This window comes from Cervus canadensis, chromosome 25 (assembly GCF_019320065.1).
Source record: "Cervus canadensis isolate Bull #8, Minnesota chromosome 25, ASM1932006v1, whole genome shotgun sequence".
Taxonomy (NCBI): Eukaryota; Metazoa; Chordata; class Mammalia; order Artiodactyla; family Cervidae; genus Cervus; species Cervus canadensis.
Window position 1 is genome coordinate 26,580,070 of NC_057410.1, and position 24,128 is coordinate 26,604,197.

General features: G+C 41.8%; 1 protein-coding gene and 1 pseudogene across 2 annotated transcripts in view; both read left to right on the forward strand.

Annotated features, from left to right (window-relative positions):
* DIP2B (disco interacting protein 2 homolog B) overlaps positions 1-24,128 on the forward strand; it is a 223,929-nt gene that overhangs the window by 56,322 nt on the left and 143,479 nt on the right. The window lies entirely within an intron of this gene.
* On the forward strand, positions 14,229-21,609 carry LOC122427707 (annotated as a pseudogene).

The following is a 24,128-nucleotide window of genomic DNA, read 5'->3' on the forward strand; positions in this document are numbered from 1 at the left end:
CTGCCATCTACTGTCTGTAAATGACTCGTTCTCTCAGTAATGGACACCCACATTACCTTCAGCTCCCCACTACCACAGACAATGGGATGAATAGCCATGTTCTTGTTCTCCTGTGGTCCTGTGGGAGAATTTTCTGGACATATGCATAAGAGTGAATTGTTGCGTGTAATTTGATTAAGCACTACCGGACTTGGGCTCTTTTGTCAGTGTACCCAGTGGATCCTATTTCTCCATCTTCCTGCCAGCACTTGGCTTTATCTGCTTTTCTAATTTTTGCCTATCTGATATGGGTAAAGTGGTATCTTAATGTTGTTTTAATTTGCATTCTCCAGTTACTAATGAGTTGCAACATTTCTTTGTGTTCCATTAGGGCCATTTTAAATGTCTCTTCAGTGAATTACCTGTTCATATCTTTCACCCATTTTAATTAGAGTTCATATCTTTTCCTGGTTGATTTGTAGACATCTTTTATCTAGTTTAGGGCTTCCCTGGTGGCTCAGACGGTAAAGCATCTGCCTACAATGCGGGGGATCTGGGTTCCTGGGTCGGGAAGATCCTCTGGAGAAGGAAGTGGCAACCCACTCCAGTACTCTTGCCTGGAAAATCCCAGGGATGGAGGAGCATGATAGACTACAGTCCATGGAGTCGCAAAGAGTTGGACACGACTGAGCACCTTCACTTTCACTTTCACCTTATCTAGTTTAGAATATTAGTGTCATAGTGTGTTAATTTTGTCAATGGTGCCTTTTGTTGAGCAGAAGTTAACATTGTATAATTTTTTACTTTATGGTTTCTGGGTGTTGTTAAATATAGTAAAGGTAGTCTACATTTTAAATTATATACTTTAGAATTTAGTTTTTTACATTAAGTCTTTAATCTGAGTCCATCATTATATATGGCTTAGAATAGTAATCTTTTCTGCTTGTAATGAGATTGTTTTTCCAACCCTATGAGCTACTTTGTGGTACCAAATTAGTTATACCTCTTCTGCATCTTCTATATTTTCACGACCCTCTTTCTAATAGTCTTTGTTTTATTAGGTATATTTGTTTTTTCTCACATTAGTACCAACCTTTATTGTTTGTTTTTTGTTTGTTTTTTTCATTCTGCTTTGAGCTGTCTTAAATACTCATAGGGTATATAAATTAAAAAGATGTAATTTCTTTCTCAAATTAATCTATAAATTCAATGTAGTCCCAATTTTGCATGTTAGTCACTCAGTTGTGTCTTGACTCTTTGTGACCCCATGGATTGCAGCCCACCAGGATCCTCTGTCGATGGGATTCTCTAGGCAAGAATTCTGTAGTGGGTTGCCATTTCCTTCTCCGGGGATCTTCCCGACCCGTAGTCTCAATTAAATTTCATCTATTTTTACCCTTCAGATGTGGCAAACATTTACAAGTTTGAATGGAAGAGTAAAGATTTTTTTCATGATTGATTTATTACTTTCTGGCGCTCTTAATGCATAGTCTATTTAAGTTTACAGTTTTTCTTGTGCCAAATTTGGCATTTTATATTTTTCTAGAAATTTATTCATTTCATCACTTAAAAATTTTTTTGTTGTTATTTTTTAAATTTGTTTATTTGGCTGCACTGGGTCTTTGTTGCAGCTTATGAGATCTTTAGTTATGGCATTCAGGATCTAGTTCCCTGGCCAAGGCTTGAATCTGGGCCCTCTACCTTGGGAACGGAGAGTCCCAGTCCCTGGACCACCAGGGAAGTCCTCTCTTTTTTTAAAGAATAAAATTTTTATTTTAGGACAAGTTTAGGTTTACAGAAAAATTGTGGAGATAGTACAAAAAGTTCCCATTGCTGCTGACAAATTCTTTTAGACTTTCTTCATCTTTGTTTCACCTTCATTCCTGAAGGATATCTTCACTGAATTTAGAATTTTGGGTTGACACTACTTTTCTCGTGTGTGTGCTCAATCGTGTCTGACTCTTTACAACTCCATGGTCTGTAGACTGTCAGGCTCCTCTGTCCATGGGATTCTCCAGGCAAGAATACTGGAGTGGGTTGCCATTTCCTCCTCCAGGCTTTTCTCTTCGCACTTTAAAATTATTGTTCCACTGTCTTCTGGCTTCCATGGTTTCTGATGAAAAGTCTGCATTCATTTAAATTATTGTTCCCCGGTATGTAATATGACTTTTTTTTTCCGGATATTCTTTTAAGATCCCCCCCCCCCCCCCCGCCCCAGCAGTATGATTATGAGATGTTTGGATGTGATTTTCTTTCAATTTATTCTGCTTGACTTTCTTCAATCTGTAAATTTATGTCTTTCACCAAATTTGGGAAGTTTGCAGACATTATTTCTTCAGTTATTTTTTCTACATGAACCAGTTTCTTCTTTTCTTCTGTGATTCCAGTGACATGGATGATAGTGTTTCATAGTTCTCTGTGGCTATGTTAAATTTTTTCAGTCTCTTTCTGGTCTTCGTATTAAATCATAATATTCATCTGTCTTTGTGGTTGTTGAGTTTTCCCCCATTATCTTAGTTCTGCTCTCCAGCTTATCCTGTGATCTTTTTATTTGACATACATTTCTGTTGTAAAATTTCCATTTGGTTCTCTTAGAAACACTTTTATTTTGAAATAGTTTTGTATTTACAGGAAGTTTCAAAGAAATGTGCAAGAAAGTACCTTGAACTTTTCCCAGGCTGTCTCACTATTAACATCTTGTGTAACTGTCATACATTATTAATGAAAATTGACATTGGTACAATTTATAGAGCTTAGTCAGACTTTTCCAGTTACATATGCAGTTGTGTGTATATGTGCACATTCATGTGTGTGAGTATGAAGGTGAAACTTGCTCAGTTGTGTCCAACTCTTTGTGACCCCATGGACTGTACAGTACAGTCCCTGGAATTCTCCAGGCCAGAATACTGGAGTGGGTAGCCTTTCCCTTCTCCAGGGGATCATCCCAACCCAGGGATCCATCCAGGTCTCCCGTATTGCAGGCAGATTCTTTGCCAGCTGAGCCACAAGGGAAGACCATGTGTGAGTATGATTTTATGCAATTTTATCATGTGTTGTATCATGTAACTGCCCTGACAATCAAACTACAGAACTGTTATCATCATCCATTTGGTGTTTTTACATTGTTTTTGCTTTTCTTTTGGGAGCATCTACTTTTCAAGAATGTTTGCCTTTACCTCATGGAGCATAGTTATAATAACTGCTTTAAGTTCTTTGATAATTGTAATATCTGTTTAATTTTGGTTTTCACATCTCTTTGTTTTTTCCCCAAAGAATCAGTTATATTTTCTGGTTCTTTGTTTGTTGAGTAGTTTTGAATTGTGTCAGGAACATATTGACTATTATTTTGTGAAACTTCGGGTGCTGTTAAAGTCCTCTGGAGAATGTTGAAATTTGTTTTAGCTGACAGTTGGTTTGGTTAGGTTCAGATCTTAAGTTTGGTTTCACCTTCTGTGAGTGGGTGGTTCCGTTGTCATTTGAGTTCTTAGCATTTGCTATGCTTTTTGGAACTACACCGCCCTTGGTAATTGGACTTGGGCAGTTTCTTATATTGTAGTTCAGGCTCAAGGCCTTTGCTGTCCGTCTTCGGATTTGTTCTACATGCAAACTTGGAGAGCAGACACACTGTGGGGAAGGGCACAGGGGAGAAGGACTCAGCCTAAGACTTATATTTGTTTATATGTAGAATTGAGGATCCTCGCTTTCCAGTTTTTTCATGTTTGGTGTATCCCCACATTCTTGGGCTTCCAGGAGCCCCTTCCCCATGAAATTCTGTGGAGAAAGGAAAAGAAGAAAAAAGGAAAAAATTTACCTTGTACTCTTTGGCTTGCTTTGGCTCTTTCTTTTCCCCAGTCCTGTGGCTAGAATGAGGAAGTTTCTCTCAGCATTTTTAGTGTGTGTGTCTGCTCTGCTATTTTGTGAATTGGGTCAAAGCTGGGCAGTAGAGTTTAAAAATAAAAAAGGGCAAGGAAACTCACTGGTACTGTAATTTTTCAAGTTTTTACTTCCCTTACCTATTTGATTGTTATTTACTTTTCTCCTTCCTCGTGTAGTTTTCTTTTTGTACTCAGTTCAGTTAGTTCAGTGAAAGTTGCTCAGTGAAAGTTGACTCTTTGCAACCCCATGGATATACAGTCCATGGAATTCTCCTGGCCAGAAATACTGGAGTAGGTATTTTGACATCCAGGGAATCCATCTATCTTGACATCCAAGGAATCTTTCCAACACAGGAATAGAACTGGGGTCTCCCGTGAGGGCAGATTCTTTACCAACTGAGCTATCAGGGAAACCTACTCAGTTCTGAGTTTTTAGCTTTAGTCAGTGGGAGAGAGATGGTGCAGTGGTAAAGAATCTGCCTGCCAGTGCAGGAGAGGCAAGAGATTCCTAGATACGGGAGATCCCTTGGAGTGGGAAATGGCAGCCCACTCCAGTCAGTATTCTTGCCAGGAAAATCCCATAGACAGAGGAGCCTGGTGGGGTGCAATCCATGGGGTCGTAAACAGTCAGACAACTGGATGTCTGAGCACACAGTGGGAGAGAGAGTCTGTAGTGGGCTTACTCTATCTTGACATCTTTGGTAGGGTGTAATTTGATAAATTCAGGGCAAAAAAAAAATATTATCAAATAATAGAGAAACTAGTTAAGGGCATGAATTTGTGAAAGCAGAGAACTAGCCAGTACTGAATATAAAAGTTTTCTATGAAATTGCCCCTCAGTCTGTGAAGAGTGTTGAGCTGTTAGAATCCATCAGTGTGTTCAACTTTGTGGGGGAATTTGAGTAGTGAGCTGGGGGAACAGTCATGCCTTGTCCACGTTTTTGTAGACCAAACATATTAGGTTGAAGCATATGAAATGAACAATACTTGATCATCTTTGACTTACATAAACAGCAGTTTCTCATGAATTTGACCTATATTTAACTCTCAGTTCTGAAATCTGAAGAAAGAAAATGAAACCTCAAGTTTAAATATCATCTGTATTAAGGTGAATGCTTGCTGCTTTAACAGACAAATCCAAAATCTGAGATGCTTGCAAAGATGCATGCTTGCTAAGTTGCTTCAGTTGTATCCGATTCTTTATGACCCTATGGACTATAGCTATCCCATGGCTCCTCTGTCCATGGGATTCTCCAGGCAAGGATACGTGCCCTCCTACAGGGGATCTTCCTGACAAAGGGATTGAATCCTAGTCTCCTAGTCTCTCTCATTGGCAGGTGAGTTCTTTACCTCTAGTGCCACCTGGGATGCCCTCTCAGATGCATAACACAATCCAAAATGGACATTCCTGTTGTTGGACAGGGAATGGGGGAAACTGCTTAGTGGGATCATGGGAGACCCAGGTTGATGAAGACTCATCCTTGGTTCGTACATGGCTTCTGGGTGTCCTGGGGGTTGATACCCAGCCAGGAGACTGGGAAAGGGAAGGGGTGACAAAAAAGAGGATAACAGAAGCATACTCACTTCTTAACCTCAATCCAGAGTGGACATGTTGGTTTGGTGAGATCCAGCCTAGATGTAGGGGTGACGGGTAGGGTGGGGAGGCAGAAGATACAGTCTGCGTTTGTCAGCTGCTTTCTGGCATCACTTGTGAAGGGAAACATAAATCTCTGGTGGGCAGCTAGCCGTCTCTGCCGCACTTTTTCTTGATCGCGTGGAGAATGTCTTTTTCACTTATTTGTGGCTGTATGGGTCTTTCTTGCTGCGCAGGCTTTCCTCTAGTTGCAGTGAGCAGGGGCTACTCTTCGTTGTATTGCATGGGCTTCTCGTTGTGGTGGCTTCCCTTGTTGCAGAGCACAGGTTCGAGGGCATGTGGACTCAGTAATAGTGGCTCCCAGGCTCAGTAGTTGTGGGGCACAGGCTTAGTTGCTCTAAAGCATGTGGGGTCTTCCAGGATCAGTGTCTCCTGCATTGGCAGATGAGTTCTTTACCACTGAGCCACCTGGGAAGCCAGGAGAACATCTTTTTGCTTTGCATGTTAATTTGCTAGGGCTGCTGTTAACAAAGACTGACACAGACTGGGTGGCTTAAACAATAGAAGTTTTTTTTTCTCACAGTTCTGGAGGCTAGAAGTCCAAGGTCAGGATGTCAGCAGGTTGGGTTTTTTCTGAGGTCTCTCCTCTTGGCTTTCACACACTGCCTTCTCACTGTGTCCTCACATGGTCTGTGTGCGCATCCCTCGTGTCTCTATGTGTTCAGGCTTCCTCTTTTAATAAGAAACCAGTTCAGTTGGATTAGGGCCCATCCTAAGGGCCTTTTAACTTACCTCTTTAAAGGCTCTGTCTCTCATTACAGTCCCATTTGGAGGTACTGGGTGTTAGGGCTTCAATACTTGAATTTTAAGGGGATAAAATTCAGCCCATAATATTACTGTACATTTATAATAAATGTATATGTTTTTTACTGAAAGTAGTCATACTCCTTAAATAAAAGAAGAAAGGAATGTTAGATCTGTGTTATAATTATGCTTTTAATGGATCTGTAATAAATTTTGAATTATATATGTTAATGAAGATTACCACTAAGTCAGAAGCATTTTTCCTTATTTATTCATCAAGGACACAGTTTGGCAGTGAAGATAGTTTAGTTTTTAGTGAATGTGATTATTGTTTTTCTTTCTTCCAGAGTTTGGAAGTGTTCTTTTCTTACTGTAGCTTATCCAAGGGATATGTTCATTAGTGAGATAGTAAAGAGAGTTACCAACCATGTCACCTATAAGGAAATCACCACTCTCTGCAACGTAAGAATAAATCTCTAGGTGTATATTGGGCTTTTTTTTTTTTTTTCTTTGACATCTGCTATCCTACTTGCTGGGGCTTCTCTGATAGCTCAGTTGATAAAGAATCCGCCTGCAATGCAGGAGACCCTGGTTCGCTTCCAGGGTAAGGAAGATCCACCAGAGAAGGGATACGCTACCCACTCCAGTATTCTTGGGCTTCCCTTGTGGCTCAGCTGGTAAAAAAAAAATCTGCCTGCAATGTGGGATACCTGGGTTTGATCCCTGGGTTGGGAGGATCCCCTGGAGAATGGAAAGGCTACCCACCCCAGTATTCTGGCCTAGAGAATTCCATGGACTGTATAGTTCATAGATCGCAAAGAGTCAGACATGACTGAGCGACTTTCACGTTCATCCTACTTGTTATGCCTTGTAATTGACAGGGTGCCCCTCACTTATGTTTGGAGGGATTCCGGGGAAGAGTGTAACCTGGGCTCCGGTGTCAATGAGAGCGTCCCAGTGGATAATTAGAGAAGTGAACAGGTGGTTGTCTCTCAGTGGGGGGACGAGCTCAGGGGACTGCAGGGGCCCCTAGGGCAGAGGCCTTGCCAGCTGTATATCTTTAGGAGATCTGGGTGTGGGATCCCAGAGTCTGCGGTCAGGGCTGGAGCATTGCAAGAGGTGACAGTTTCATCATTTGGGATGGGACCGTGGTCTCCTGAAGAGCCCGCAGCTCCTGAACCAAGGCTTTTAATTTGTGTTCGGCTGTCCCGAGATGATGTTATCAGGGACCCTGATTTCTGCGGCTGCCAATACAGAGAGCCTGTCGCTTATCTTGTATGGGAGGCTGAGCTGCTTCCATCTGTCTCTGTGAGCCTGGAGGGGCCTCTTCCTGTGTAAACAAAGCTTGAAAACAGTTTCAGGGACCCCTGTGAACCATTAGTACCTTCTCCCTCTCCCTTTGGTGACTTTTTCTAAAAAGCCTTGCATTTCTGTCGTGGTGTAGTTAGGCATCTCTGTTCCTCATTCACACTGGCCATTGTTGGACTTTTTGGTACAGTAGATATTAACAGGGAATGCCTGGGACAGAGGTTGTTTCTTCCTCAACTCATATGCTGCCGCCTCCTATTCTTGGGGGTCCCAGTTGACCACTGAGGGGTTGGGGTCCCCCTCCAACAATGTACCATTAGCAAATATATTTGGGAAAGCTCCAGACTCCAAGGATGTAGCCTTTACAACTTGGCATATGGATATGCCACTGTTCTCAGAGACATCCAAGTCATGGGGGTCTTACAAGCTTCTAGTATTTTTTTAACTTCCTCTGGGGACTAAGGAGGGTCTGGTACCCAGTGCTTTGGGCCCCACTTTCAGCAACATACGATGCCCTTGCCTCACAGTGTTTGCCTCCAGGTGCCATGATGGCTGGGACTTTTTAGATTTTGTTTTATTGGGACTTGTTAAATGACATTTTGTTTCTGAAAACCAAGGCCATATTGTGCGGTTGGTTGCCTTTGCAGCCTACCAGACACTTGAAGGTGGGAGAGAATGTGCTTGTGAACTCCACCATGTGAACTGTTGGCCCCCTTCTTTTGGCCTGCTGTTTCATCACTGCTATTTCCAATGGGTTAGAGGCAAAGCTCTAAGGGAAAAATGAGGCTCTTTACCCCTTATACAGGTGGTGATTAAAGATTGTGTAGCCTCATTGTCGAATGTCAGAACCTGTTTTTTTAACTCCTTAGGATTACCTTTTACCGGAGAGGGGGGTGAAGTTTAGCTCTCTTTTACAAAATTATACTCCACCTTTATAGATTTCATTACAGAATCTTAGTTCCCCAACCAGGGATTGAACTTCGGGCCAGGTTCAATCAGTAAAAGGGCCGAGTCCTAACCACTGGATCTCCAGGGAATTCCCTACTCCACCTTTAAATGAGCTATAATTATTTTGAATATTATTATATACATATCAGGTAAATATTGATATCTTCGGAGATTTTGCTTTTATGCTTGTTTTTGTAATTACTGTATTAAAAGTTATATTAATATCAGATGAATACTGGTTTTTGAAAGATTGTATTTTTACATGTTTTTATATTTATTATGAAACTAATAAGTTTAACAATCTACTAGCTTCCAAAACGGAGTAACAACTCAGCTTCTGTGTTGACATCTGCTGCTGGCTGTTAAAGTGAGAAATGTTTTGCAGTTTGGTTGTAGAAACTTGTCACCTCTATGAATGAAGTTATCCAGTTACTTTATGAGAGATTCCGTAGTCAGACCAGTTTTTTTGCTGTGTCATGATCCTTTTATCATTTCTGAAAATCAACTCTTAAGATTTTCCAGGTCTTGCTTAAAAATGAGAAAGTTCTGTAGTTTTTCTTCATATGTTACTTAACAGGTTCATATCTTAAAAAACAGATCTAGGGAATTCTGTAGTATATGATATATGTATTTCTTCTCTCTGTGTCTCTCTCTTTCTCCCCTTTTCCCTCTCCCCCACTACCCTGGCCTGCTCTCTCTCTCGCTCTCTCTCTCTCTATATATATAGTTTTCAACATGTATTCCTTGGATCAATAAATATTTGAGCACCTACTAAGTTCAAACATTGTTCTGCATGAGACAATCGCTGACTGTATAAGTGCATAAAGGCAGACAATATGTGGATATATGAGGCTTAAACAGTTTTTTCAGTACCTTGGGTTACTTGAGGACTTCCTTTCAGTGAGCAGCCTTAAATATGTAAAACAATAGTCTCAGAAGTTCTGATTTCATTCTTTCAACAGAAGTTTTATTAACTAACTGCTTTACTATTTAGTAGATTCAGGGGATAGCAAAGTGACTCTGACCCAGTTCCTGTCCACAAAGGGCTCACAGTCTAATCAGGAACTGATTTGTAATGAAAAGGAAGTTAAAGGTTGATTATATGCTGAGGTAAACGATAATAGAGGTATGAAAAGAAAATGCCATGGCAACATAGGGGAGGGGTTGGGGAATGGGCTTGCCAGGAAAAGCCTTGCAGAGAATATATTATTGTTGGCAGCCCCTTGAACGACTTTGGCTGTGAGTAGATGGGAGTTCAATTCTCTGTGACCCTTGGAACCTAGGCCTTTTAATTATTCATAAATAACTTAAACATACATCTAGGACTGGGAGTTTATTTAAAAGATGCACCTGCGTTTCTAGTTTAACCTTTAGTTTAACTAGTCCTTTAGGAAAAGGCATTTATGGATGCAGCTGTATGGCAGCGTTACAGACGTTTGCTCTTTAGAGTTCCTTACAGCACAGTTACAGATACACTGCTTTGCTTAGGTTGCCCTTTCCTTTTTAACACAAAATGTTTCTTATTTATAGTATATGGCTCCTTTTAAAAAGAAATGTACCTTTACAAAGGAGATTCTAGGTTTTTCATTTCTGTGTTGTGAAGTTAAGATAAATTTCTTGGAAAAAAAATGTTTGCTGTAAGCGGAACTGAAAACATTTGCTAGGAGAGAGTTAAGGGTTGCTAACCTCGTGACAAGCTGGATCCGTGGTGAGCTGAGAATGCTTTCACAACAGTTTGATTCAGCAAACACTTACTGAGTGCTGTGGTCAAAGCACTGCTGCTAGACACTCTGATGGAAAAGAAAATGAACAAAACATAGGCTCTGTTTTAAAGGATCTTCCAATTTACTGCACTGAGTCTCCTTTCTTCTCCATTTTTGCCATTTCCCAGATAATGAAAAGTAGAGCTGTAATTTATCGATTCTGTAAGCTGCAAAGGGTATAAAATTAGTTTGCTTAAAATGTTGGGCTGGTTCTCCTTACTGCTGCCAGGATTTAAAATAACAGAAAATATTTGGTGCCTCCTTCCACAAATTAGCATTTCCATGAGTGGCTGCTTTTCACGGAGCATCTTGAGCCAGCCCCTCTCGTGCTGTGAGTCTTCATTGACAGCGTTAAATCAGATCTGAGCAGCTCTAGGAGACAGTTGAGAGTTTGAGAATATGCCCAGTGTCAGCATCTTGGCTAGAGAGTGCTGTTAAACAAAGACCACTCTTGGCACCCAAGAAGTGATTAGACGTGTACCATTCAGCGTGTGAGCTCCAATAAAGAAAGCCACGCAGGGCATTCAGTGCTTTCATTTGGGCAGAACTAAATGGTCCGTTTAGGCTTCCCCCTAAGTCTGTTCCAGGCAATCAGCACATAATCCAGAAGATGTAAAATCTCCAAGTACAGCCACTTACCTTTACTACGTAAAGCTCTGTGCTGGGTGCTTCAGGCTGTAAAGAGACAAGACTGAGTACCATTCAGGTTGTTTACGGGTTGAGTGGCACCCTGCTCTAACTGTTCTACCTGCCACCCCATTGCAGGTCCATTTCTTCCTGGCCCGCCCTGGTCTGTAGCCACCTACCACCTGGTGTTGACCCTGACTCATTCAGTATGGTTCTTCTGACACAGTCTCTATAACCTTATCCTGAATGTAGAGTGGATATTGAAAACAGCAGAAGAGATGGGCCTTGATCGCTGGACAGTGTCTGCAGTGACTGATGAAGCCCATTGTAGCACTGATCACTTGAGGTATTGCTTCAGGGCCGTTGTATTTTTGTGATCAGGTCTCATGAACAAGCGGAACCCAGATAGGAAGCAGTCTTTAAAAATGGTTAGCCCATTTTGTTTACATTTCCTTTTTCTACAGAGTGTGTATTTTCCTGTCCTCAGACTAAAAATGGCACAGTGTGGTATATAATAGTGTGAGGTTATTTTGCATGAAATCACTCAATTCATTTATTCAAGTAATTTATCTTTTCAGGTATTTTTTAAATGACCTGGGATAAATATTTATGAATTATATGTAAGTACTTGGAGAGTATTTGGAGATGTGTTTTTCTTAAGAATAGAATTATGCTATGATTTCCTTGACTCTGTTTGATGATATTAAGAGTTCTTGGAAATTTGTTCCAAAGTCTGAAAATGGATGGAATGTTTGGGATTAATTTCAACTGTAATTATGTCTTTAATGGTGGTAGTGTCTCACCTATTTCATATTATAACAAATGAGAAGTGCAACACACCATCAAAATGGTAAAGAAGCTTCCATCTAAAAGGAAGGAGAATTAACATAACCATTTAAAAGTCTTAAATTATTTTACTATGCATGTATCAGTCGCTCAGTCGTGTCTGACTTTTTGCAATCCCATGAACATAGCCCACCAGGCTCCTCTGTCCATCGGATTCTCCAGGCAAGGATACTGGAGTGGGTTGCCATTCCCTTCTCCAGGCGATCTTCCTGACCCAGGGATCAAACCTGGGTCTCCTGCATTGCAGGCAGATTGTTTATCACTTTGCCACCTGGAAAGCCCTTATTTTACTAGGATTACATTAAATTAGATTAATTAGATTGCATTTATCTAAAGTTACTTAAACTTGATGATAGGACCTAGAAGGGAGGGGAGAGCAATAAATAGCACCTTTCTCTCCCACCCAAGTTTTGAATAGATTGGATAGAAACTAAAGGATTAGCAAATAGGGACTCTGCTATCATCTTTATTATTGATGAAGGCAGGGTAAAGGAAGCAGTTTGGTATTAGAGCCAAATCAGCTTGTTAAGTTCCAGAATTAGGCAGACCTGCTCCCTGGTACTGCTGGATTAGAGAAGGCATGTATAGTAGACAAAACTTCCACTCATCCAGTTCACTCATAAGAGGAAGAAAGGCACAACTGGACCATTTATTTCCCCCACATTTGCCAGTCAGATCAGTTACTTCCCTTCCCAGGATTGAAGCATCTAAGTGGCAAAGAATTGCCAGGGATGTTACAACTGGTAGGGCTACATTCACGGAGCCAGACTTCAGCAGTGAGGAGTTAACGCTCCCCAATAGCATTTGGTTCCTTCCTATGTGTGGTTTCCATGAAGAATGGGTTGGTACCAGGTGGGAAATGGTAGCATGACTAGGCTAGGAGCAAACTTCTCTTTTGGGGAAGAGAGCTTATAACAAGTGACCTCTTAGAAATTACAGCAAATGTTTGTTTACCAGAATCATGGGAATTGTGTGCCCTTATGCAGCCCTCACTGCTTTTCTGAAACATCTGTGATTTGGCATTCTTTCCTGGGCATTAAGTGAAGGTCCACAACTTAGTTTGCTGCTGTCCTTTAGCATTTCAAAATATACCTGCTGTTCTGTCTCTTCTTTGAGTTTTCTTCACAGACTGCTTTGGTCTCTTCCCCAACCCCTGGTGTTTCCCATGATTGTAGCCAACTTTCTTTTCACTTGACACTCTCACCTTGGCTGTCAGCCATTTACACGGTTTTAGCTGTTTAGTATATTGATGATTTCCAAATCTTTCCCTCCACCCAGACCTCTGTTCTGAGTTCCATATTTATATGTCTGGCACTCTATTTAACAGTTCCACCTGGGCCATCTGAAGCTAACGTACTCTTCCTCCACACTCTCAACTACCACCACTCAGAAACCCTTGAGCGTTTTGTTTTGTATCCACAGTTCTTGTGAGTGGCACCTCCGCCTGTCTACTAGGTTAAGCCAGAAACATGGGTGTCACCTCAGCAGGCTCTTCCTCTCCTTTGTTGCTTATCTCCCAGGTCAGGGGTCAGCATCTAACCCGAGGCCTGTGAGCCAAGAATGGTTCTTACATTTCTGAGTTGTTTAAAACAAACATGTATGTGTATTTGTTATAGAGGCTCTCTGTTGTCTGCAAAGCCTGTGTGTTTACTATCTGACTGCTGTCCTAGGTCAACAAATCTTATCAGTTCTCCCTCCAAACCATCACTTTTGTTTTTTTCTCTCTATACCCACTGGCCCTTGCTCCTCCCCATCTCACTTGCCCTGTTTCTCTCTTGGCCCCCTCACTAAGTGTTGTCAGATTTCTTTATAAAACACAAAAACCTAATGATATCCTTTCTTGTTTAAAATCCTGCAGTGTATTTTGCCCTTTTCTCTTTTTATGTTCTTCCTACAACCTCTTCAGCCCATAGGACTCTGCTCAGCGGTCACCTTTTCCATTAAGCCCACCTGTCTCCTACAGTTATGCCCGTATTCCACCTGGTTTGTACTTCTGTTATTGCACATTCTAGATTGTGTTCTGAGAGCCCATTTACCATTCATTCATCCCTGTTCCACTATTAACACTTGGAATTCAGGTTTCATTTCCAGTTTGTTTCTACATCTTCTTTACTTAGCTGTGTGTGGCATCTCAGAGGACTGTAGTGAATTAATACATACAGTGAGTGCTTTAAGGAACTTAGTGTCTTAGTTCTTAGGAACTAAGAGCTATGTTAGTTCTTAGTTCCTAACATACAAAAAAATATCGGTGAAGATTTAATTAGTCAGTTTGAGTTGGTTGCTGTTCAGTTTCTCAGTCATGTCCAACTCTGCAACTGCGTGGACTGCAGCATGCCAAGTTTCCCAGTCCTTTACCACCTCCCAGAGCTTGATCAAACTCATGTCCATTGAGTTGGTGATGCCATCCAACCATCTTGTCCTCTATCGTCCCCTTCTCTTCCTGCTTTCAATCTTTCCCAGCATCAGGGTCTTTTCCAGTGAGTCGCTCTTTACATCAAGTGGCCAAAACATTGGAGCTTCACCATCAGTCCTTCCAATGAATATTCAGGGTTGCTTTCTTTTAGGATTGATTGATTTGATCTCCTTGAGTCTCCAAGGGACCTCCAAGAATTTTCTTCAATGACGCAGCTCAAAAGCATCAATTCTTTGGCGCTCAGCCTTCTTCATGGTCCAACTCTCACACTCGTACATGATTACTGGAAAAACCATAGCTTTGACTATACTGGATTACTGATTTTATAAATTTTATCCATTTTCTTCTCCAGGAGATCTTCCCAGACCCAGGGATCGAACCTGTGTCTTCTGCATTGCAGGCAGATTCTTTACCACTTGAGCCATGGAGGAAACACCTATCTGTCTTATACTTTGAAAGAATTATTACTAGTGTATAATTTTTTTTTAAACATCATTCATTGGTCATTTGGAAAATATTGAGTCAGTATGTTAGGTACATCTTTCAAATTATGACACATTTCATTATACATTAGCAAAAGTTGTATTTGCTAATCTCACATTCAGTCTCATAAGAAAAAATGCTAAGTATTGGAAAGCTGTCAAGCTCAAGTATTCTAAAATTTTTATTTTTGCTTTGAAATTACCACCAGTTCACTGAAGTTTATGATTGTCATCAATGCTGCTGGTACCAAGCTCACTTGGTTAATTTTTAAGAGAATGTCTGCTAGATACTCAAGTCTGAAGACCATAGTTTGTCCATCAGTTCAAGTAGAAATGATGTTAAAGTAGGAATGGTGTATGGGTGTTAAGTGCTCTCAGGAGGTAGCCACTGCCATCTATTGGGCATTAATTCTGGCCAAACTCTCTGTCGTCCCTGTTCAGTGAGGTTGCTGGGGGAACAAGATCCGCAAGCCTCATGCTGTCCCTTGCAAGGTGACTCGCCACTGTGGCTCCGTGTTGGTGTGCCTCATCCCTGTCTCCAGGGACACTGGCATCATCTCAGTCCCTGTGCCCAAGAAGCTACTGATGATGGCTGGAATTGACCTTCGCTGCATCTCCATCCTGCCATCACTGCCATCCTGGACAACTTTGCCAAGGCCACTTAATGCCGTTTCCAAGACCTACAGTTATCTCACCCCTGATCTCTGGAAAGAGTCAGTGTTCACTGAGTCTTCGTTTGAGCCTCCGTATCAGGAATTCACTGACCTTCTTGTAAAGACCCACACCAGAGTTTCCGTGCAAAGGACCCAGGCTCCAGCTGTAGCCACCACATAGTTTTATATGAGAAAAATAAAGTGAATGAAGCCAGTTTAGAAAAGAAAAAAGACAGCCAGTTCAGCTCAGAACTGTGTAAGTGCTTTTCCTTGAGACAACACAGAATATTAGAAAGATGTGGACTCAGGGATCAAGATGTAATAAAACCAGTAGCTTCCACCGTACGTGCATGGCCTAAGTCACCACTGCCTTGATTTGTGCTAAGTCTCCAGCCATTTTATTCACCATTGCTTTTATGCTATGAGAGCAAATAACTTAAAAGTATGAATTTTGAGATCCATTGTTATGGATGAAGAGCAAAAGGTTAAAATATAAAATAGCCTTTCACACAGTAAAAATGGCAAAAAATCTTTTAATATCATTATTAAAGTATTTTACACTTTGTGGACCTTTGTAAGTTCTTGCGGGACCCCCAGAAATCAATGGATCACATTTTGGGAAACTGCTGATTTACAGTAGTTTGTGGCTTGACTTGTTTCTTTCTCTTATCTCAGATTTCTTCTGTTTGCATTTACTGTTACTGAGATAGACCCTATAGATGTGCTGATCTGGGTAGAATACCGTTCCTGGTCACAGCTCCACTTTGGACTGGCAGCCTCTGCAGTAGAACAATACCAGGACTGACCCTTGGGCACAAAAGAGACCGGTTCACAGCCTCACCTTGGCCTTAAGGGACACAAGCAGCAGGGAAGGGCCATAAACCTGCTAGCCTTGTTGGCTTGCTGTGTGTGCATTCAGAAACTGGTCACATCACACGGACCTGAGTCCAGAGGGAGACCTTAACTGTGAGTCAAGTGCTTTCCTTCTGAAGGAGTCTTTCAGGCTCCAGGGCGGGAGAGGTTCTCAGGCTAAAATGGGCCCTCCGTAGGTCTCTCAGACCTACACTCTCTAGTCCCAGAGCTTCTGAGTCATATCACAGCCTTTTCATTCTTATTATCTCCAGGAAAGGGTCTCCAGATATCCTGGCTGTAATAAAACTTAGGAGTTAAGAGGTTTTTCCTTTTGAGTACTCTCGATGCTCCCTTGTGAAACTTAATTCCATTTCCTTTAGTTTTGTTTTTAATAAAAATAGCCAATAAGAGTGCGCCTCATGCTACTGCTTTATATTCTGAAGACAATTTATTTTGCTGTATCTTCACTTCAATCTGTTTTAGCCGTTTTTTTTTTTTTGTTTTTCCTTTCTTCCTTCTAATTTTTAATCTGGTTCCTTTAATCCAGCAGTCCTGAACTGGGGTGATTGCGCCCCGCAGCGGACGTTTGACAGTGTCTAGAGGCGTTTTCGATTGTCACGACTTGGGGGGTTGGTACTGGTATCTGCTGGATAGGAATCAGAGAGCTGGCCTTCATTTCAGCAAAATCACTCATTATGTTGTTACAGTAAGATTTTCACTGAAATTATATTTGGTTGATAGGAGTAGCCAACAATGCATAGCCTCTATGAACTAAGAATCATCCAGTCCAATATGTCAGCAAGACCAGTCTTAGAAGACTGTATTTTGGTCCTTCCTTGTAATTTGTTAGCTTTTTATTGTGTTTTTTTCTGAATTAACAATTTGATTTTACTTTGCATATTATTGAGAATTGTAGTTTTATTTAGAGAAAATATTTTGGTTATGTTCAGAATAGTAAAAGCTTTTAGAGGTAGGTCACTCTTTTGAATATGACTTATGTTTGTACCTCAGCTCATAACACATCATTTGTTTCTAAGCCTGAGTAAGTGCAACTACCTGATGACTTTTTAAAAAATACAGGGTTATGGGCCCCAACCAAATCTTAAAAGAACTCTTCTAGAAATTCCTGTAAAATTCCAGACTTGGAAACCGCTGAAACAGATACGTATTCATAAACTAAGAAACGTTTAGAATAGCTACTGCAAAGAGAAGATGGTCTTTGTGGCTCTGAGAGATAACATCCACCCTCCTGGGCAACCAGTTCTGGCAGTGAAACCAGTCAGGTAACCCTCCGATTGGCAAGGTAGAACCGGAGCAGCGGTGTCCTTAAAATTTTGGCTCTTTCCAGTCATATGGTGTCCAGTTCATTTTACTTGCCACAAGTTTGGTTTTAGAAGGGGTTGGTAGGGAAAAGAGATGTGGGAAAGGATGGAGGAGAGTTGTATAGTAGAATCAGAGAAATATGATCTACCTTTTGTCTCAGGAGGGGAATTACTCAGTGCTGATTTCTCCTCAGTAGTACTCATTTGCTACCCACATTCACCACAGTGGTTAAGTGTCTTTAAAAGCTACTTCTGGTATAAATTAATCTGACCAAGGCAGCAGGGGGCTCTGGGAAGCACAGAGGACTGTCCACTCCATTCCCACCAGCAAGGATACTCTGGTCTCAGTCCTTTGTTCTCTTTCTCCCTACTTCTCTTTCTCCCTTCTCCTCCTCTGCCTCCCCCTCCTCCTGACCAGGGATCAGCCCTGACCCCCTGCATTGGAAGCAGATAGTCTTAACCACTGGACATGTCCCAGTCCTTTACTTTTTTTTGCTAAAAGAGAAGTTAATGAAGGTGAGCTTGTTTGTTGTGGTGGTTTCAAGAGCTTTGGAGGTCAGACATTTGTTGAGGAAGGAAAGAAATGTTGATCACTGTTATTTTACTTCTTTCTTTTTCTCTTCATTTTTGAGGCTCACATGTTACCTTTAATAGTGATAGAGGCAGAGCTTAGTGTGGGTGCCAGCCAGCCTGCATCCGAACCCCCTGAGTCAGGCAGTAGTGACCTCTTGTCTCAGACTGCACCGCGGGACCTGGGCAGGCCTCATGCAGTAAGATACGTGGTCAGTGGGGCAGGCTTGATCCTACAAAGCAGACAAGAGAGAGGGTTATTTTTGAAATAAAGTGAATTTTGTTTGGAAGGATAGGGGCTTCCTTTCCTAAGCAAACTAGAATTTTGGAAATGGAAAAAAAATTATGAAATATTGGGGGCATATTAATTTATATTGGAAACATAAAATAAATATTGGTTATATTTTAGTGTTCTGGATTTCTTTTATTGGTTTTTACTTTTTTTGAATGGAGATTTTCAAATACATTTCAGAGTAGAGAGACTAGTATAGGGAATCCTGTATACTGATTACCCCAATATCAATAGTTACTAACATATGGCCAGTCTGATTTCGTCTGTACCCTTACCCACTTTGTCTTGCCCTCTTCAGTTATTTTAAAGCATATCAAGTATCAGTATGCATTTTAATGTTGAAATATATAAGATACTCAGTCTGTGGTCACATTTCCTCTGATTATGTAACTTTTTTTCCCATTTGGTTTGTTGTCTGGTCTCTTTTTAAAGATGCTGATGATCTGATGATTGATCAAAATCCTGGGAATGTGTAGAGAGTCTGTAATATTCTGTTTTGGTGGGAGAGCAGACATTTACTTATATTAGATCAGTGATTTCCCAAGATGATATTACAAACCTAGTTCTTGGTATAAATTTGAATAACAACATTGATTGAAGGAAGTATTGACCATGTACGGGAAGTCTTAACTGAAATTCCATGTTGACATAACCACGGTCTGAAATGGGGTTCACCACTGTCAGGAAGCCCAGCTTTTAAGTTTGCTTTCTCAGGTTCTAAGAAGAGTACTTCATACCTTTCCCTCAAACCTTACAGACGTCTGTTCTCTCAGCTGATGGCTTGGTTTGGTGCTTGCCTGAGAAAATAAGAAGCTGTCTAGAGGGACACCCTCATTTGCCCTCCTCCTCATCCAGACAGTTTTGTTTTGGCAGCTGGACCACTCTTCTCTCATTTCCCTCCGGCTGGGTATAACGGAACAAGCACTTGTGTCGTCTCCTGACCCTCCACCCCCATCACAGTCCCTCCCTCTGCCCTGAGTGCCCCACCTCCTTCCCAGGGACCTTGCTGCTTCTGTGGTCCCCTCTCTTCTCTCCCGTCCTCAGGTTCCCCCTGTCTGCTGGAGCATCCCTGGTAGTGTACAGATAGGCTCTGGTGCACCCCATCTGTAGAAAGAAACTGTCCCTTGTTAAATTCACCTCTCTTGATTCTTAGTGGCCCATTTTTTTCCTCCCCTTCACAGTTAAACCTTTCAAAAGAGTTGTCTAATTCTTTCTTCTACCTTTTTTCTCTTCCAATCACTCTTTGAACCCCTCAATACTGGCTCCGTTCCTCACTGCTTCACCGAAACCATTCTTGCCAAGAGCCCCCAGGTCCTCTGTGATGGAATCCAGTTGTTTTCTTTCTGTCTCATAGACCAGTCCTTCTCCTCCTCTTTTACTGCCTCCATGCTCTGCGTGACCTCTAAGTGCTGGAATGCCTCCAGGCTCAGTTTTGGGCCTTGCTTCTCTTTATTTGTACTCCTTCCCCTTGGTCATTTCACTTACTCCTGTGGCTTTAAGTACCATCTTTATGCTGATGACTCCCGAGCATGTAGCTGCAGCCCAGACCTGTCCTCTGAGTTCCACCTGGAGATCAGGAACCTATGACTCAGGCTTCATGGGTGCAAAACAACGTTCTGGCTTTTCCCCCTCAACCCTTTCTCATTTCAGTTAGTAGATCCTGATACACCCAATTGCACAAGTCAGAAACTTGGAAATCATCTTACATCTTCCCTGTCTCCGTCCAGCCCATCAGCATGTCTTATCAATTCTACCATACACACATCTCAAGTATCTTCACTTCTCTTTGTCTGTATTTCACCACTAAATTACTATCATTTCTCAACTGGAAAACTGCTTAAGCTTCCTAATTGGTCCTTCTGCTTTCATTTTTGTCTTCTATACACTGTTCTGCTCACAGGAGGTACAATGCTCTATGAAAAACACAACCATATTATGTAACTCCTTGCTTAGTCCTTAATGATGGCATTTCATATAGGATAAATTATTGACTCCTTAGCATAGTCTTCAGGGTCCTGCCTGCTTCTCCAGCTTTGTCTACTGCTTTCCCCTCCCTCACTATGCAGGGCAAACTTGCCCGTTTCACACTGGGATCTCTCATGCCCCAGGACCTTGACACTCACTGTTCCTTTTCCATGGACTGATCTGTTCCTGACTCTTGTTCTTACTGTTCTTCAGGCTGCAGCTTAAATGTCACCTTGTCTGACAGCCCTTTTCTGATCACCCTTCCCAAAGTGGCTACTTGCCCAAATTAGTGTCTTCTCGTCACATTACCTGTTTTTTTTCCAGCAAATATTTATGGAGTGCCTACTCTGTGCCTGACACTGTTCTAGGCATGGGGTAGATAGCAGTGAGCAAGGTAGATACACTCAGGAAGCTTCTAGCTAGTGGGCAAACAGACGAACCACAAATATATCATATTCTGATGGTGATCTGTGCTGTGTAGACAAATGAAGCAGGTGGAGTGAAGTGAGGGATGGTGTTCTAGACAGTGGTTAGAAGAGGAGACATTTTGACAGGGATTCCAGGGAAGTGAGAGAACCCCACCTCAGGTGTGTGCCGCTTTTCTTGGACTGTATATAGAAATACAAGCTCTAAGAGGCCAGGGGCCTCACGTGCTCAGCAAAGTTCCTGAAAGCTCGCACAGTGCCTGACCTTTGGTAAATACTCATCAGTGGGTGGATGGCCTTTGGATTTCCACATAATTGTGGCATTCTGGGAACCATGTAGCATTCAGGATGTGGCCCACTTACTTTGTCTCTGTGGGCTCCAGTCTTTTCATGTGTTGAGTGAAGGAATCCAGCTCAGGGAGTGAGCTCTGAAGACTGCCAGCCTCACTCTGGATGCTGTGGATGTGCTCTGTTCCTGGTTTCATTGAAATGGTGAAAAGATTGCGCAAGAGTTCAGTATTCACGTAAAAACAAGATTTGCACTTAAAGTCATGTCAGCTACAGCCCTGAGTAGAATGGCCTGGAGGAGGCAAGAGGGTGGGTTATTTTGGAGCATGTGGAGGGGCTGGGCAGGTCCAGGCAGGAGCTGAAGGTGATCTGGACTCAAGAGGTGGCCACAGAGATAAGGGAGAGTGCTGAAGAAATGGTGGAACTTCCCCAAACTTGCACAGAATTGAGGCGAGAACCCAGACTTCATAGTCCAGCACTTTCACTCTACCACTTCTCTTGATGAAAATGAAGTGAAAATGTTGGCTGCTCAGTCGTGTCCGACTCTTTGGAACCCCTTGGACTGTAGCCTGCCAGGCTCCTCTGTCCATAGACTTCTCCAGGCAAGAATATTGGAGTGGGTAGCCATGCCTTTTTTCAGGGGATCTTCCTGGCTCAGGGATCGAACCCTGGTCTCCTGCATTGCAGACAGATTCTTTACTGTCTGAGACATCAAAGAAGCCCACTTCTCTTGATTTTTAAAATGTCTTTGGGAATTCCCTGGTGGTCCAGTGGTTAGGACTCCACCCTTTCACTGCCAAAGGCCCCAGGGTCAATCTTGGTTGAGGGACTAAGATCCCACAAGCCACACTGCTTGCCCTCCCTCCCCCCCACAAAAGTCTTGATGTCAGCCTCATAGAAAAGTTGAAATGTATGAATATGTGTGATGCTAGTGAGTTTAGTTAGAACAAAGACTGCTTTTCAGAAAACATTATAAATGTCTGTATCAAAATTTGCCCATGTGAAAATGTGCTTTTGCTTATAGTATGTGCATCTTTGTACAAGTTCTCAGCAAAGAACTTGACTGGAAAACAGGAGAGGGAACGGTGTTTTCACTGTATGTATATCTTTTGTATCTTTGGATTTTGAACCACAGGTCAAGGTATGATAAAAGTAAGTAGTACACATCAGGTGAAACTGAAGCTGGTCTGCTCTTAGGTTTCTCTCTTTTCCAGATGTAGCCACATTGTTTTCAAACGAGTGACCTTAGGAAGGTGTCTTTCTTCACACCAGTTGGAAATATGTCAAGCCAATTGACTTCTAGATAAAATTGGAACTTGACACAAAGTTGAAGCTCCTTGTCTCTTCTCGTCCCCTTTTCCAGTCCTCAGACTCATGTATAATATGTACAACATGATAGTTTAACATACGCATTCCCTTGTCCTTTTAGACTCTGTGGATGACAGACTAGATTGACACCTAGTCTTTAGGCCACCCTCTTGTTTCACCCTTCATTTGCTCTGTGGACTTTATTAAAATATTTACATGATGACTAGTTAATTAAAATTACTTTTTACGCTTTACTCTTATGACTGGGTGGATACCTCTGTCACCTCTTCCCTCTCCCACCAAGACCATCAGAACCTTGGCTGGGGATTCCCTGGGATATGGGGCATCAGTGGGGAAAGGGGTACCTGAACTAGGGGAATGTGGACCTCCTCACAGCTCACACTTGACTCTGCTCCCCGGATTCCAGTGCCCCCAGTACCAGCTCTCCTCTTTTCATCCTTGATGTGAAGAGAAAAGTGATTCAGGCTGTCCACCAATTCTTGGTCTCTCCCACGAGGCCCTTTGTTAATTATGTCCCCATGTTTGTCTTCCTCTGCGTCTTGGCACCTGTCTTCTGTTCAAAAGTTTTCTGTAAATTTTCTCCCTCTTTTTCTTTTCTTCACTTAAAAAAAAGTTAGTTTGCTTTCAGTTAAAAAAAAAAAATTACAGTTACCTTTTGACCACCACTTCTTTCGGATAGCTGTTCTATTAAAGCTTATGGAGGTATCTTTGACGATAAAGGAATATTTTTCGTGGGACAGTTTGTTAGATTCTGTCCAAAATAAGACTAACATCTTACTATTTTAATTAATAGAGGTGCTTAGAAGTGTCTCATAGGAAGTTGCTGGTGTTGTTGAACTAGTTCAGGCCTAGTCTCTGTTTTCAGATTTTCTTCTCTCCTTAGTGTCCCCTATGCTTGGAGGTCTTAGGTGGGAGCAGCAACCCTAAAAATACTTAACTTTTTCCACTTCATTTTTGAAAGCTGGAAATTCACATAAACTTTGCCTGCCACCTGTACTTCTCTCTTCTGCTCTCCCTACAGATTCTTTGAAGTTTTCTATTTCCTTAATCAGATATTGCAAGTGTTCTGCCTACATTTCTGTTTTGAGGTCCATCAGAGAGTAGAAGAACAAGTTGTACTATACTTTAAACTCTGTCCTAGTTGTGTTTGAAAACAAGCTATAGGAAAGAAATTTTGAGGAAAAAGGTCTCTTGGGACCATTGACTTTTATAAAAATGTAATTCTTAGAATTTATTTTGGTAGCTATAGAATACTGATGAATGAAAGCAAACTAGGCATAAATGTTCAGTTACCCAGACCCTCACCCTGCAAAAAGAGAAAACTAACCTTGAAATAATACCTTGGTAGATATTCCCAGGTGATGCAGTGGTAGAGAATCCACCTGCCAGTGCAGGTCTGGAGAAGGAAATGACAAGCCCCTCCAGTGTTCTTGCCTGGAAAATCTCGTGGACAGAGGACCTGGGTGGGCTGCAGTCCATTGGGTAGCAGAGTCAGACATCACTGAGCATGCACACACAAAATAGCTTTAGAAATTTTGTTAGTGTCGGTACTTCTACTGTGCTGTACTTACACAAGATTCAGAGTTCCAAATGGATGTACAGTAGTTATTTCCTTACTAGTCACATCACTGAAGGTCAGGAGGATCTTTAAGTAATGCTACCTGAATGAGATCCCTTTCTGTTCCCTGAGTTGTGGAGAACAGGCACCCATAACAAGACCATCCTGACTAGAATTCCATCTTTTAACCCAGATGTGCTGGGTTCTATGTGTATGGCCCCTATTGTCCATCTGA